This window comes from Myiozetetes cayanensis, unplaced genomic scaffold (assembly GCF_022539395.1).
Source record: "Myiozetetes cayanensis isolate MyiCay16 unplaced genomic scaffold, myiCay2020 scf17, whole genome shotgun sequence".
In the NCBI taxonomy this organism is placed as follows: Eukaryota; Metazoa; Chordata; class Aves; order Passeriformes; family Tyrannidae; genus Myiozetetes; species Myiozetetes cayanensis.
The window spans coordinates 5,990,904-6,007,833 of record NW_026087378.1 but is presented as its reverse complement, the minus strand read 5'-3'; the positions used below and the strand labels follow the sequence as shown (position 1 = coordinate 6,007,833).

At 45.6% G+C, this 16,930-nt stretch overlaps 2 long non-coding RNA genes across 10 annotated transcripts in view; one reads left to right on the top strand and one right to left on the bottom strand.

The window, feature by feature from the left end:
* LOC126638554 (uncharacterized) overlaps nt 1-16,930 on the top strand; it is a 1,011,613-nt gene that overhangs the window by 937,821 nt on the left and 56,862 nt on the right. The window lies entirely within an intron of this gene.
* Nucleotides 5,175-16,930, bottom strand: part of LOC126638555 (uncharacterized) — a 39,857-nt gene continuing 28,101 nt past the window's right edge. The window contains exons 2-3 of the long non-coding RNA XR_007628630.1: nt 13,613-13,706; nt 5,175-5,223 (exon numbers count right to left, since the gene is read on the bottom strand). This is a non-coding gene — a long non-coding RNA (uncharacterized LOC126638555). The remainder of the gene's footprint in view (nt 5,224-13,612; nt 13,707-16,930) is intronic.

Sequence of the window (16,930 nt, the reverse complement as noted above, 5' to 3'; positions counted from 1 at the left end):
GGCTGCACAGAGGGTTGGGTCTGCTCATATTCCGGGATTTGCATTTCCACATGGGAGAGTTCAGGGCTATGGGTGAGGCGAGGAGCCTTGGAGGAAGGAAAAATCAGAAGGGCAATCCGAGCTGTATCTTTGCACATGTGGTGGCTGACAGCTGGTAGAAACTCCAGCTGACATACACCAGCTCCAGGGATGCAGCCAGCTGTAGCATTTACCGTATGGGCTGTGCAAGAGGAGCTAGCCCAACCTACAGCAGACCTGGAGGACTGCACATGGATCAGCTTCCCAGGCTTCTGGGGCAGCCAGCAGCTACCACCTGTCTGAGTGCCTCGGTTGTCCCATCTGAAAAACAGCTCCTTTGTAAAGTGAGTTGAGATTTACTGGGACAAAACTCTGGGTGAATCCCCTCTGCACCTCTGGGGCAAGCTGTGATGATGCATGAAATGCAAGTGCTGCTGGATTTAACTCTGATGGTCTCACCCATAGTCTCACAAAATCACCTTAAATTAGAACCTAATGGGGTTGTTTCAATACACAGAAATGAGCTGGTCCCAAAGAGGCAAGACTTGTGATGTGCAATTGATGTAAAGGTTGAGTTCTCTCATTGAATCCTGCTGTAGCCTGGGGAAAAGTAGCGTGAGGGAGGCAGAGACCACTTCTCTCTCACACCAAATCACAAAATGGCTTTGGTTGGAAGTGACCTTAAAGCTCATCTAGTTCCCAACCCTCTGCTGTGGCAAGGACACCTTCCACTATACCAGGTTGCTCCATGCCCTGTCAAACATGGCCTTGAACACTTCCAGGGATGGGGCAGCCACAGCTTCTCTGGGCAACCTGTGCCAGGGCCTCATCACCCTCACAGCCAGAGTAGGTGAGGGCTTTGTCCTGGGATTTACCCCAGAGTTGGTGGGTGGGGCAGAATTTAGCTGTGTTTGCAAGGGAGATAAATTTCCAGGAATGTTAGGCTTTAGGACAAGATTATAATTTTCTTGGTTTTCTATAGACCAGTAGGACTGAGCATCCTCAGTTGTTCCAATGCTGTGGGTGCTGCCTTCTGGCCTCCACTCTGAGCTGTACCTCTGTTTGCTGTAATTAACTCACACACTGAGGTGGTTAATGACAACATGTCACTGCCTCGGAGTCTGAAGAGCAGTTGTCAGAGGGCTGTCCACAGAGGGAAAAGGGAGATGCTGGCACAGACCACCCCACAGCACCAGGTCTCTCTGCTCATCAATTATCTGCTTTACAGCAGCGCTGATTTGCCATAAACTCAGGACCCTGCTGGGCTCCAGAGTGGGGAACATTCCCTGGCACGAGGGATGCTTTATCCCTCAAGTGTGAAATTGCTGCATGGGGAAATGAAGAAGGAACATTAATTCATGTGATAGCTTTGCTGTGGAAAGATATTTCATATGCCTTCATATGCAAAATGCTCCAGGCATACTAATGACCCTCCGGTGTAGGTACTGCTATTAGAGTTATGCTTTGTTATTGGAATGAAAATGAGGGACTGAACTTATCCTGGACACAAGCTGGTGGGCAGCAGTGAGATTACAGGAGCAGGAATTTGCCCCTGTTATTTTGTTATGAGTCTGACATTTCTCATACTTTATTAAAAATATAAAAATTTCTAACAAGTGGAGACGCTCACTTGCATAGCAGGTATGGGTCCTTAAGGAAGGAAAGGAAAGACAAGAAGGTGCCAAGGCACCTTTTTTCTTTTTTTTTTTAAACTTTTCATGGAATCATAGAATCACAGAATGGTTTGGGTTGGAAGGGAGCTTAGAGGTCATCCCCTTCCAAACACCCTGACAGGGGCAAGGACACCCACAGGACCAGGTTGCTCCAAGTCCCATCCAACCTGACCTTGAACACTTGGTCAGGGCTCAGAACAACCTGGTCCAGTGGAAGGTGTTCCTGCCTGTGGCAAGAGGGTGTAATGAGATGATCTTTTAGGTCCCTTCCAACCCAAACCAGTCTGTGATTCTCAGATTCCGAGAAGAAGAATGCTTGTGGGTTCATATTACACTGCAGACATGCATGTTTGTCCTCATAGATATCAGATATTTACTAAAGATAAAGTTTGGAAAGAACAATTTTTCAAAGCAAACTCATTACCAGGTCTGGTAGAAAGGCAGAAACCTTCATAAACTTGAAAAATGTTTGAGTAATATTAAGTTGGCACATAATGATATTTTGATGTTAACAGTGAGTAGAATGAATATATATATGTATGACATGACTTATTTAAGGTCTTAGATTATCCCTGAATTGTTTGATATTTTATATATAGCACATGGTATTAAAAAACCCTAATATCTACCAGTAGAGCCCTCACAATTGTATCTGGAAACAACACAGTTCTTCTCCAGTGTGTATATAAAAAACACCTGGATGTTAGTGGTCAGCAAATGTTGCCCAATTGATGGCAACTGTTGTCAACATCAACAAAAATAGATGGAATAATTAAACATTTCTTCTGGCATTATCAGATACAGAATGTGCAGCTTTGACCACAAATGATGACAAATTCACTTGGCTACAACCTCAAATTTTTTAGGGAAAAATTATCTGCTGAAAACATGCCAAAAGTCACATTATTCTCTTACTGACTGTAATCCACCACTGCATCACTGCACTGTTATAACAGAAAGACAGAATCATTTAGCTTGGAAAAGACCTCTAAGATATCTGTGTGTTATTGTACATGTGGCTGGCAGAAGATGATTTTTTAATGTTATCATGTTAATATTATATTTAATAATATTATATTTTACTCTAAAAAATAAAAATAGGTTTAAAAAAGCAATAGGGACCAATACCTCTTCTTTCACTGTAAATGTTTCCAAGTCTTAAAAAAGTCCCAAGGGTCTCATCATAAATATATGACATAAAAAAGGGGTAATTACTGGTCTATCTAAACTGAGATCCAAACCCAATGTACATGGCATGAAAAACCTCTTCCCTAAACAATTTAGGCAAGTGTTGCAGTACAGGGGAAAGGAGACAGGGGATAAATTCTGCTTTTTCCAACTGTCTTATTCAACCAATCTTTCCCCCGTGGTATTATTCTCAGAGGAAATTGATTTGAGCCAGGTGAAGGAAGTATGCTGAAATGCCATGGTTTCTCCCTTTATACACCATGGGAATTTGATTCCTGTTGACAAATTGCAAGTCTTTAGCATAAACAGTCTGCTTGGGAAACCGAACCATCCTGGCCCCAGGTAACTGTTGTGTAAGTTCTTGGCATCCTGAAATATTAATTAATTAATTAAACAAAGAGAAAAAGTTATTAAAATAATTGGGTTTCTAATTTGCTTGATCGGAAGCAGCAGCATGTATTTTATTCCCTCATCCCAGTCCAGTGCAAGCTCCACAGCAGCAGCAGGGGTCAGTTTGACCAAGGATGAACAATATATCCTACCCTAAAGGTGCTGGTTATTTGCCCATAACCAGTGCCAAGGCTTGACTAACTGATTGCTAAAGCAAACAGCCGTGAAGAATACTTGTGGAAATGCCTCTTCTTGGCCTCAGATGTTTGCAAGGTAACAAAGGCAGGGGCTGTTCCTATGGCTTCTTGGCAGCAAAAGGGTTGCTGTTCCTTCAGGGTGGGTTTTGCTCCACAAAGACTGAGTGCTTGCAAGCTGTGATGCTGCCAATGTGATGAGGTTGGAATGCTGGCTTTTATATCAAGTAACCACTCTCCAGCCAGAAACAGTGTTTTCTACAGCTCAGAAACACCCAACAATAGGGAGAAAGGCAGAATATTAAAAATAGACACCTCCAGAACTTGGATAGCTATAAGACATGAACAACTCTCACTGTTTTCATAGAATCAGAGTCACTGGAGAAGGCCTCCAAGATTATTGAGTCCAACCTTTGACTGATCAAGCAGACCAGTGCACTAAGTACCACATCCAGCCATTTCTTGAATCCCACCAGGGATGGGGACTCCACTACCTCTTTGGGCAGACTGTTCCCTCTGGAAACCTGGTGGGTCTGGCTGCTCTCCTTGGATCCCACCTCACACCAGGTCCCCCAGGTGCCTCTGAACCATGGCAGCAGTTGGTGCCTGTTTGCAGGGGCTGTACCCAGGCATTTATTCAAGCTTTAGGGTCCCTATTGGAAGCACACCCTGTTTAAAGAGGGAAGGAGTAACTCACTGTGTGCTGTTACAAGGATTGCTCCGATTCATTTCCAGGGATGAGCTGCGGGGCTGGCTGGCAGCAGCCAATTCCTCTGCAAGTGCCTCGGTGCTGAGCCCTCTGAATGTTCCAGGAGTCAGCCCTCCACTATTGCCTGTGTTGCCTTTACATCAGGAGCTTCAAATCCCAGGTTTCCAACTCTCCTTTTCCAGACACTTTTTGCATGGGTTCAGTAAGCCTTGCTGCAGGGTAAAATACAAGCAATAAAGAGGTTTTTGAGGTTGATTTAGTGCCTTAGCATCACTCCAGTTATTTATCTCTCCACAGTGAAGGTTTATTGCTGTGTATACCCCAGACTGATAAAGATTATCACTGAATTAATTCACAACAAGTGTGTTGTTAGGCTTGAAGCCAAATACTCTGTGTTATCACTGTGCATAAATATTTCAGAGTAATTTCTCAATGATCCTGTCTTAAATGGACTTCTAAAGAAAAACCTTCCCAAATAAACTATCTTGAAAGTAAAAAGAACAAACATCACCATGTTCTTGCATCAGATCAAATATATCTGACGCATTTGTTACTGGACTCAGGGTGTGTTACCCAGCATGATGCCCAGTTTCCCTGGAATGCAGCAGAACTTCTCCCCTGCCTCCATCGTCTTCATGCTCTTTGAAGAAGGAACATGCAGGGAATGTGCTTCCCTCTCAGTTCTTGACCTTCGAGGGCATTTCTGTCTTCCCACTTTCTGTCTTCCACTTTCTCATCAGAGCACTAAGACTTCTCTTGCACTTTCAGTTTCTACCCAGGAGCAGTGAAAGGCTCTCCCTCACTGCTGGCTGTTTTGAAGGAGCTGACACTTCAAAGAGATACTGGAGTTATAGGGGCTGGTGATGAGAACACAGTTCAAAAGAAGCCAGAAATGTTTGGGCATGGGCCAGAATCATTTTATGTTTGTGCAAATGACAGAAAGTTTCCATCATCTGTTGAAAAAATATTCTAAAAATAACTTTCTCTCGAGTGTTGCATATCCTGAGACCTGAGCAGATGACATGGGTGCTGGCAGTTTGGAGACCTTCACCTGTGAGAGGAAGGGAAAGAGGTTCAAAAACAGTGAAAGGTCAGGACCTTCTCAATACTTCACTGTTGTCACTGTTTAAGGTATATTTCTTCTGAAAACAGGCAGGACAAACACATGTCTTCCCTCAATTGCATCTCACAGCCACATTTTTGCTGTCCAGGTCCATAACACGAAGTTCTGTATGACATAATCTTACATTGGAAGGGAAGAAACTTTCCACCTTCTTTTACAATAGGATATGCAGGAGTTTATCTAAGCCTTTTCCTTCCAGGAAGAGTCACTGTGCTGGTGCTACAGGGAGCTGGCCCAGGAGGTTGTAATGAGGCTGTAAGCAAACCACTGGGTGATATATAGCCCAGGAGCATTTTGTGGACTTGGCAGCACCTCAAGCTTCTGTTTCAGCTAAAGGCCCTTTCATTTAAGATGCTGGAGCACCAAGGATTAGGTGCTATTGTGCCTGCTTGGATGCCACAGGGGATCTTCAATGGTCAACTGTAGGTTCATAGGGTGGCCATCACTTCAAAGTGTAGGGTGAAGGTGCTGGGAGAGCGAAGTGTGTCCCTGGGCTCACGGTTTTTTGCAGCAGTGCTTCACAAACAGTGTCACAAGTCAGCCCATGATTTATCAGGGGATGGGAACTTGGCCTGCTTACCAAGCTGGGGCCAGTCCCACTGTGGAACTGGCTTCTATATCTTAAACAAACCAGTTAAAGAAAAGCAATGTGTCTCATCTTTGTGTTGGAAGACATCCCAGTGCAAGGTCTGTTTGCCTTGCTTTGGAAACTGTGGCTGAAAAGTAATTTGTGAAGGGGAGCAGCAAAAAAGTAAATGTTTTGGAGTATGATGGACCCAGCTGACACCTCCATTTGTCCAGCAGGTCAGGCCATGCTGACATGGGCTGCTCCCAGCCAGGCCACCAGCTCCTGCTTCAGGGAGAGCACTTGGGTGCAAGCTGTGCCTGGAGCTCCCTGTCCCCAAACAGGACATGAAGGGATGATGGAGGCACACGGAGAGAGATGAAGTGTGGGATGTGTGACTCACTGGCAGGAGAGAGGAACTTAGATTTGGCCAGTGAGGTTGTCCTAGTGATCTCAGCATTTGGAGAGGGTAAGTGTTGATCTACCTACTTATTTTGAGGGGACAGCTTTGTACAACCCACCAAGACTTCCACTGCAGCTGGTGAGCTGCTTGCTCAGGGTTTAAAAGAGGCTGAAGCTGTGACATGACCATGGTCTGCCATTAACTGCAAGAGAAAAATTACGTAGCAAGGGCTGCTTGGTTAAGTAGAAACAGGCATAACAAAATCCTGCTGCATTCCCAAGGTAACCAGAGCAAGTAAAATGCAAAACTGAGCAAACAGCACTGTGCTGGGGGCTCTTCCCTGTGCAAATCCTGCTGATGTGCATCACATGAGGCAGTTTACAGTGAAGTCTCAACAGGAGTTTCTTGCCAAGATTATCTTCCTTCTTCACCCGTAAAACTGTATTTTAAAAAGGACATGGGTGGTCCATCACTCCATGGAAGGTGGGGAGGCTGTGCAGCATCCACACCTTGTTCCTCCTGCTGCCTCCTGAAATGACCTTGGAAGGCCTGGCAGCCTCTCATCTGCAGCCCCAGCAAGGAGCATTGCTACTCAGAGAACTTTTAATGTAAGTTTCAAGCAACAATAAAATGTTATACACCTGAAATTTGGATGTCTGACTGACGGAGAATGCCAGGGAAAGCCAGAGGTTAAGCCTTTAATTATAGCTATTTTGGAGGATCACTTAGTGCGCTACATAACTTGCATAAGCCCCAGTTGCATCCTATGGGTGTGTCACCCTAAGCAGCAAAATTATTAGTGATGCCATTATTCCCTTAAAGGGAAAACTGTCTTACAGGTCTACTAAGGGCACTTTGCAGAGGTATCCGGAAGCCAAAGGTGGCAAGATGGCTTAAGAGCTTTTGCCAAGAGAGGAACCCCATGAGGCGAGGCAGGGTTAGTCCTGAATCCTGCCCACACCTCCCAGCACAGCTCTAACTTTCACCGTGGCTGAAGGCTCGGGCTGTGGCTGCACCGGAGCAGTGGCCAGGCCCTGCAAGCCAGGCTTTGTCCCCATCCTCTTGTTCTGATTCCCAGGCGTGTGGCAATCGGGCTGTCCCCAGGGGCAAACGGGGTGTAAATCACTAATTAATGCCTCCCGTCGGCGAGCCATTCAAGCCCATTTGTGCTTGCTGGAGATATGCAGCACAGGCTCCCCGGAGAGATATTCTATAATCTGTTACTAATCACCGAGGCTTCAAAACCATTTAAAAGGCTGTGCCTGCCGCTCGTCCCCATGCAAACATCAATCACGCTCTCTCTGATGCTATGCCCTGAAATTCTGCATCGCTTTTGAACGCTTGTCCCCCAGTCCTGACATCCAGCTTGTTTCATTGTCGGTGGTGATGTCGTTTAAGGTATTCCCTGTTGCTTGGAGGGTGGTTGAGGGGATTTGATGAGAAAATACAAAGAGGCTATGGCACAGTAAGAGCCAGAAAGCATTGCACTTTTTCAGAGCATCAAGAGCAGCAGTTTGTAGTGGTAAGTCAGGTTTAATGCTGCACACACACGGGTATGTGTGTTAAAAGGTTCAGGAGACCTGGCCACAGCTGGGATCCGGTGTGTTAAGCATCAATCAGATATAGAGAAGGTGGCACTAAGGAACTCGTTAAAGAATTTTTTAAGCCAACAAACTGATGGCCAAATAAACCCAAATCCCTCCAGGGTCAATTCTTGGGTGTTAGAGCAGTCTTTGGACATGTGAAAACTTTAATGCTTCAGCTAAAATAAAAGTTTACCATAAGCGCTTCTTGAAATTGAGGCAGCCAGAAAATCTCATACACTCTGGCTTTAGCTCAGCTTAGTGAGATATTCACATGGCAAGGAACACGTCCCAGCGAGTATGATTTGGGACACTGGAGGAAATCAGATTTTTAATTACTCTTGGCATTTCAGTGCCAGCAGTCAACCTGCTGGAAAATGACATCACCAGTGATCAGAGCAGAATGTCAGTCTGCCAAACCAGTTTGCCAGCCTGTCACTGGGAGGAGTTTTCTATCTGTAAATTTATCTGTCTCTTCAACATGAAATTTTTGGACACCATTAGTCTTCTTTCAAAAAACAAATAGGCTCTAATTTTATGCCTGCAATCAAGTAGGAGCATAAATTTTCCCCAGCAGCACTTAATTTTCCATACATCCAGTATTTTCCCTAGTAATTGAGAATCAAAATTTCTTCACCAACAGTGTTTTTATGAAAGCAGCCTGATTGATTCCTCTAATTAGTTGGCAATCACGAAGCATTGTATTTAAAAATGTACAAATACCAAAGACTTGAGGATTCATATTGAGACAGTGGCATCCTTGATGATTTCAAATGTGGAAGTTTCTTTTGCTCACAGGTGAACTGGCTCAGTCTGTAGGGATGAAGTCTAAACCTTGTACAAGCACAACATGAAAATCTCTCCTTTTTTATGGGGACATCCAGTCTCGACCTGCAGCGAGTGCTGGAAGGGACCTGAGGACTGAGACCACAGCACCTCGTTCCTGCTGACCCACATTGCAGGGCTGGGCAGCACAGAGATGGGCTGGAGAGCCTGAACATAATCAAGGACTATCCCAAGCCAGGGCTAACACTCCTTCTGTTCCATGAGAACCAAAGCAAATATTTTAAAAGTTAGTTATTCTTCCCAAGAGATTAATTGCCAGCCAAAAAATAGATTTTAAAGCTGTTTCTACTGCCAATTGAAGAGCTCTGTTTGTGTAGATATTGTGATGACACCTTAATAGGCTGTTGCTCATCTCTGTGATCTGTGGGACTCAGTACGCTCTGCTCTTCACATCATGGGCAATTTAGGGGAATTAGTCCTTAATTTGCTTCCATAAATGATGTTTTTTCCTTTTGAGTTGCATAATTTTGGATGTGATCCTCCACATCAGAGGAGGCAGCGACCTTGTTCAGCAGCTTCCCAGGAGAAGAAAAGAGCCCTGGATGCTACCCTGCCTACACCAGGGCCCTGGAAAGCCAAACAGGCTGCTGCTGCTCCCAGCAGTGGTGTGGGGACAGGTGCATGTAGCAGAGTCACCCTTCTCTCCAGCAACAGCTATTTCTTCTCTCTCTCATCCCAGTGGGAACAGCCAGCCCACCTCCCCCAAATATCTGCTAATTTCTCTTCATTCATTTTCTCCCCTTTCTTAGGAAGAAATGGCCCAGTCCTGACCAGTTCTCAACTCATTCTTGGGCAACTGATATCCAGTCCTGCCCGTGCTGCAGAGGAGTTGTAAGCCTGGCTCTCGCAGTGTGTGTGTGCGTGGGAGGGTGTGTTGGTGTTGAAACTATTTCTATTCCTTCATCAGTATTCAATTTATTTAAAAAATAAATAAAAAGTCCTGGGAGCCTTAATGTATTGTTTAATCAGCAAAGAGCTAGTTAGCAAATGAAAATGGGTGGCTGAGCCAGTTGCAAAATTCTTGGAAATAATTCAGTGATTGCATTGGAAGGAAAATACCCCAGGACAGAACTTTCCAGAGGGGGAATGCAATTGAGATTCTGCTCAGTTCTTTTTGAATAAATGAGGACTATCTGGATGGCTACCTTCAATGAATCATCAAAGAGGAGCTGTAAGTAAAGGTATTGAGCCCCCTTTTGTACTGGAAGCTGGTTTCTCCTGAAAGCATTTTACACGATAAGCTGCACTGCAGGGAAGCTCAGAGATAAGGGCTCTGTGTGTGTGTGTGTGTGAGGTCTTGCTGTCAAAGAATAACTTACATCCACTGCAGCCTGTTACATCACCACTTAATGCTTTCATCTCTTAGCTCTGTTTATAATCCATGATAACAAAATTCAGAGGCACGTTTTCAGGCCCAAGTGCTGGAAGGAAGGAGCCCAGCCCCAGACCTCCAGTGTATCTGTGGACAGCTGCTCTCCAGATGATGCTCCCCTTGTGCATGAAGATTGTGTCTGCAGGCACAGCCTCTGCACCTCTGTGGTTTGGAGTTTGCTTGGCTTCAGGTTGCCCTGGAAGCAGCCCAGGGATGGGCATAGAGAAACTCTTGCCAGCATTGAATGCAACCCTAGACACTAGTGTTAGTGTCAGGAGAATCTGGTGTTAGGGAGATGGTGTTAGGGACCACTGGAAATTCAGGAAACTGTTGCCAAATTGACTTTTGTGCTTGTTGGTCATCATCATCCCTTCCACAAGCTGTGTCCTAGTGACTGCTGAAAGCTGCAGCCTGTGAAAAGAACAGAGGAAGTGTCCTGAGATCTGGGGAGAAGTGATATACATAGAGATGGATGAGTTATGTGTTAAGCATTAGAGGAGTTCCAAACATGTTTTTATATTCTGTATCCTGCCTTTCATGTCTTCAGCAGTAGGAAAAATGTTTTCTTTACATTTTTGCCTGGAAAAACAATTATGAATGTTAATTATGCTGACCAGGAGGTGGAACAGGAGTTGGCCAGGAAGGGCTTTTCTCTGCTCATAAACAGGAAGACTCAACCTTTCCCACCATTCTCCATGTTTTGGAGATGAAGGTGTTGTGAGGATTTCCAGGAGCTGGAAAATGGGGCTTCAGTGGAAAAACCAGAATGAAGAAAAGAAAAAAGAGAACAACAGAGCAAAGGCCCTGGCACTGTCCAGGAGCAGACTCTGCTCCCAGCCTGCTGAAGGATACAGGCACTTCATCGGCTCTTTGGAAGCTCTCCAGGATTTTCCTGTAACCTAACAATCTCTGTTGAGGGGTGTGGAAGCACCCAATACCCTCTCCCACCTCTAAATTACAGAGATCACCTGGGCAGAGGTCTGAGTTATACACAGAGCTCTATGCCCTGCTCAGCTCCACTGTTACAGAATTATGGGGGTCCCACAGAAAGGAATGCTTGGGGAGAAAACCCTTCTTTGCTCATGTACCTGAGGTTACCAATCTGAAGCCCAGTGTTTCTCCTCAGATTCTGGCATGTGGATTCTGGCTTGGTAAACACTGAACATTTACTTTAGAAACATGGGTTTTGTAGTAAAAAATGTGTTAGGTTTTCCTGATTGCAAGTCTTGACCTTGGTACCTCTGCTGAATGCAGCACCATGCAGGACTCTGAGAATTTGAACTCTGCCATTTCATGCTCTGAAAGCACCTCAGTTGGGTCTATGTAATAAATTTCCCCTTTTCCATATTGCAGAATACTGTGCATTTATGTAACCTGCCACACAATTTTCCCTGCCAACAATTTTGAGTCAATTTTGCCTAAAACCACCGAGCACCTTAAATGTCACCTCAAAATTATCTCTGTGAAAAACTGTTCTTTCCTTTTTTCTCTTATGACAACTAGTTTCATTCCAATCTGGGGGCTATTTTGTCTTTCTCTTTTCCTCAGCACAAAATCACTCCCAGAGCTGCTGTCTGTTCCAGGAGCAGAGGGCCAGGAGGATGGCAAGTGCAGTGACAGGTGGCTGTGTCTGCTGGGCACATAGCAGTCATCAGTCAGAGGTGTTCTCATGGTGCCATCTGAACACAAGAACATGGTGCAGCCTGGGCATTGAACCACTTGGGATGCCTGTGCAGTGGGTAGAAATACACATATCAAATATGAGGTTACCTGTGTGCAAAAATAAAGGCAAAGTTGCAGATTTGAGTCTCCTTTCTAGGCTTTTCAGATCACTTATCCTTGCCTCTTCCCAGGACGCAGGGAACTAGGGCAGAGTAATTTGATAACCAAGCAAGTAATTTCCCCTCATTTTGCTTCACTATTCTCATCTGGAAAAGGGGAAACAGTAAAATTAACTTCTTCTTGAGGGGATTGTGAAAACGAGCTGGCTGCTGGCTGCAGAAAGCTGCAGGATTCGTGAGCTGGCAGTGGCTAGATCGACCATGTGTTATTATTTTATATTGGATAAACAAAGTAATTTCCCAAGGGTCTTTAAGATAACATTGCCTTTTAGTGAGTGTTAATTGACTTTGCTGTAAGCCACCCAATTTGTGCTTGTATCCCTTAATTAAAACCCCTTAATATTTGTGCCTGTATCCCTTAATAACTGCATGGCCCAAATGTTCTCGGGACAAGGTAAATATTTTAAAAATTAAGTTTCCTCTATGTTCTGTTTGTCAGAAGTGGTGCCTTGCCCTCCATGCAGTGATTCACCGTGTCCATTCTCCTTCCTCCCTCAGCAAAGTGGCAGTGCCAGCCACCGGCCCCTCTGACGTCTGGGATGTTCTCGGAAGCAGCTCTGTCCTCCAGCATCTGCCAAACAGGAATTGCTGCTGAGGTGTCCCAGGTGGGATGTGCCAGGGACCTGCACCTCATCTGGTGGTAAGGTATTTCAGCAGGGGAGAGGTAGAGAATGTTGTGCCATAACAGAAGTTTATAAATTAAATCTAGAGGTGGTGGAAGCCTGGAGAAGCAGATGGATCAGCAGAGCCTAAGGGAACAGGGTGCCATCTCCCTTTCCTAATTTCCAGAGCCCAGAGACACTGTGTTGGGTGAAGGCCAGACTAGGATGGAAACAGATTTCCTGTAGCCGAGGATATTTGGCTGTTTCTCTGTTCCACCTCCTGCCTGTAGTAGTCCCAAAGCTTTTGGAGGATGTCCTGGAGCACACACTGTAGAGATAGTATCCAACTGCAGGAGAAGTCCCATGGCAAAGGGTTGTTTATGCAGTAGCTGAGGACATGCCCTCATTTGTAACTTTTGAGCAAGTGCAGATGGCTCCAAGTCCTGGGACTCCAACCAGCACTTTCTGAATAGGGAACAGAAGTGTCCTGGCACTAAAGAGAGCTGCCTGCCTGCAACTGGCAAGGAAGATCACTATGGAGCAACTGAGACTCATTGTGTGCTCTTGGGAGCCCCTGGCAGAGACCTTTTACTTTTCATGGGGCTTTTTCTTCTCTTCCTGGTGTTCTGAATTTTCTTTCCTTGAGAAACTCTATGAAGAGCCTGGTGCCAGCAGTGCTTCCGCCAGCTTTAAACAGAGCTTGGTTGCTCCCCAGGATTGCTGTGAGGAAAAATGCAAACTCCTTGCCTGCAGAGTTCCTTGGCACAGGCTGTTCCCTGTACTGAGACCCCCTCTGGCCCTGGAGTCCATCACTGGCAATGACTGGGGAGTAGCTGCTCTGTGTTTGCCCAAAATCTCTATTCTTGGTTTATATTTGGGGCATAGCAAACTAGATTCACAGAATCATTAGGATTGGAAAAAACCTCCAAGATCATCAAGTCCAACCTGTGACCCATCCCCACCTTGTCACCCAGACCAGAGCACTGAGTGCCACATCCAGTCAATTCCTTGGACACCTCCAGGGATGGGACTCCACCACCTTCTTGGGAAGCCCCTTCCAATGCCTGACAACCCTTTCCATGAAAAAATTCTTCTTGATCCCTACCTGAACCTTCTTGGGCACAGTTGGAGTCCATTTCCTCTTGTCCTGTTCCTTGTTCCCAGGGAGCAGAGCCCGACCCCTGCCTGGCTCCCCCATCCTGTCAGGGAGTTGCAGAGAGTGAGAAGGTCCCCCCTGATCCTCCTTTTCTCCAGGTTGAGCCCCCCCAGCTCCCTCAGCCCCTCCTCACATGACTTACTTTACTTTACTCAACCTTTTACTTTACTCCTTCATCCGCCCTCCAAAATCTCCTGTTGACTTCAGTGTCTAAGCAGCCTCAGAGTACCCTGGAGAGCACAAAACATGCTCCATAAGACAACTTGGGCAGCCCTGGGGCTGTAGAGCTCTCTATCACATGTCCAAGATCAGCATTTTAATCAGTCTCAGGTGATCAGCAATGAGATTATGGTCTGAATGTATTTCTGTGATGTCCCTGATGGATATACAAGAGTCAGCAAGGACTTGGCTCTACAGGAAATTTCTGGATTTAGCAATGCACTTCTAAGGCTTTTGTTAAATTCTTGACAGTTTTGAAAGAAGTTAATTCATTATTGGAGCTAAAACTGTCGTGAGAGACTCATGAGGCCATAAAATGCCTGTCTGAGTATTTAACTGGAGCTCACAGTTTGTGCATAGTTTATCAGCAGTTGGGGGAAGAGCAAGTAAGGATTCCAGATTGGAAATACTGAGCAGGTACTTGGAGGCTCAGTGTCAAAGCTGTTTCAGCAGGATAATTTCCTTACTGCTTCCCCTCCTGGACTTGCTTTTAGACACGTGAGCTTATATTATATTCTAATCCTCAGCCTTCAATATTTTTTTTCTGTCCCAGAAATGAAAAGGTACAAGATTTAAGAGTGAGACTCAGTGTGCTTAAAAGGACTTGATCTTGCCTGGAGAGTCAGACACATATGCAAAATTTTAAGGATTCACTGTGAAATCCCCTCTAATAAGGCCTCCTCCTAAATCTATCTAAACCAGCAGGAGCTTTTCCATTGACTCTAACGGGCTTTGGAAAATGCTCTGTAACACAGCAGGGAGCTCTTGTCTAGCAAAACATGCTCTCCTAAGGCAAAGTCCATGCTCTTTCTTAGAGATTAGATATGTGAGCAATCCAGGTGGTCCTTGGTGGCCCTTAATTCATAGTGCTCACTGTTCCCTTCTCCAGAGGGAGAGCAGACAGGTTCTGCTCGGAAAGGCATCTGGAGACCCTGGGCTAGGGTTGCTCAGGCAAGGAGGTGATGCCACACGGGAGGAGAGATGCTTGATGGAAAACAGGAAGGGGGAGGACGCTGCCCGATATCTTCCTAATTATCACTACCAGTTCATTTGGATGAAATCCATCAGCTATGCAAGGAAAAATTCAAGACATTTTATGCCAGGCTGGTGTGTTCATTTTGGAAATGCTGAGAACTGGGCAGAGGTGGTGACCCCCTGTGTAGGGCTACAGGTCCAGTGCCAGGGCCATGTGGAATAGCAACAGGCTGCTACTGGGGCTGGAGGGCACTGGCAAAGGGCCTATGAGTGCCCTGGGCTGGGCTGGTTTGTATCTCTGTAGTTATGATTTAGTTGTCTGCCACTTGCTGATGTCAAAGCATCATTTCCACCAGCATTAAAGAGCATGAGCCGCTTATGAAACACCCCTCCTTCCCATTTCCCCAGGAATAAACATCAGCAGTCACATAACTCCTGTTCTTTTGTGCCTTCTCATGGCTGAGCTAATTTGAGAGGTCAAGTTGAACACAGTAACTGTAGACACCTTCCCTGAGATGTGGACATGAGTCCAGGAGCCAGGCATTCAAGGTTATTTATAGACCGTGCCCAGGGAGAGGAGAGGGCAAGAGGCTTGTTTTAAAGGAAAATAGGCAGGGACAATTAGAAATATTTGGGAGACTTTTGCTTCTTTCAAATTCCAACCAATGCCAGGATGATTTTTTTCACTGGAGAAAGAAGTTACCAAAGAGGAGGCCTTCTTTTTAAGGTCTTTATCACACACACATCCAAAAAACTGTGCGGAGGTGAAGCGGGGGAAATACATCCTGATAATTTGCTTGTGAAGTACCTTAGATTGACACAAACTTCTCCCTGGAGTCTAATGTTCCCAGAGCTTATTATACAGTTTTCTGGCTATAAAATAATCAGGAGAGGCAAAAAGAAGAGTTTTGGCTTCTGGCATGAGCACGGATGACACAGTTCAGCATCCCACTTCATGGGAAGATGAGACAAGCAATCTGTTTGACCAGAGAGAAAGCAGGGGTTGAGAAAACCCTCACAATAATGCAGAGGAATTCCCACTTCAGACTTTTTGGTTCTTTTCTCCTCCACACAAACTGGCAGCAGAGGCAGTGACTGATGGGAGGACAGTTCATGTGGGAAGCTGCACAGAAAGGATAGGAAAAGGCAGGGTGAGTTACATTTGGAGGGAGAGGGCTTGAGAGAGAACATGTTGGTGAGCAGGAGATAGTACTGTCCAGGAACAGGACTATAAAGAGCAGTGGGAAAGTGGGGAAGGAGAAGAGCCAGGACCAGATGAAAACTGTTCTCAGTGGAAGGGTGGAAGATCAAGAGGCAAGGAAGGGATAGCTTGGGGGAACGCAGAGGGAGAAATGAGTCATCTAACCTGGAGTCCCCTTGGACACTGCCACAAACAACAAGGATTGACTGGGAATGGCAGCATCCAAAAGATGCAAAATGCAGCAAACTCCATTTGAGTGAGCTGCTTGCAGTAAAGAGCAGCCCAGGGATCCACCATACTCCCAGGATTGGAAGGGAGGGCATGCAGGCTGCTGTGAGACCTGCAGGGTGAAGGGCACTGCACTCCCTTGCAGGAAGACGCCAGGCAACCCACTAACAGCAAAAAAGGAAACGAGCCTTTTGCAAAAACAAAGTCGTTGGGATTCGGGACTTCAAAGCTCCACGTTACGCCCAGCCCGTTTGTTGCTGTTCGTGGCTGGGAGCCAGGTCTGAGAATTAAGAGGGGGGAAACTGCATTATCCTGTTCTGCTGAAAACCTGTGTCAGTGCTGCGAAGTGAGCACCTGACAAACTGAAATATGGAGAGAGGAGAAAGACTCAGAGAACTGTGTCCCCAAATGCAGCAACATCCCTTAGGAACATGAGTCCACTTTAAAAGCCAACTTACATGACACTTTGTTTTCTGCATCACTGTTCAGCAAGTAATGAAGTCACCTCGATGTCAGCATTTAGCACCCAAATCCATTAAAATTCTGATCTGTGAACTCCCAGACTGCTGATGCATTTCAGAAAATGGTACCTCACAGCCATTCTGTGGCATTACTGGAGCTGAACGCAGGGAAGGATGTTTTGG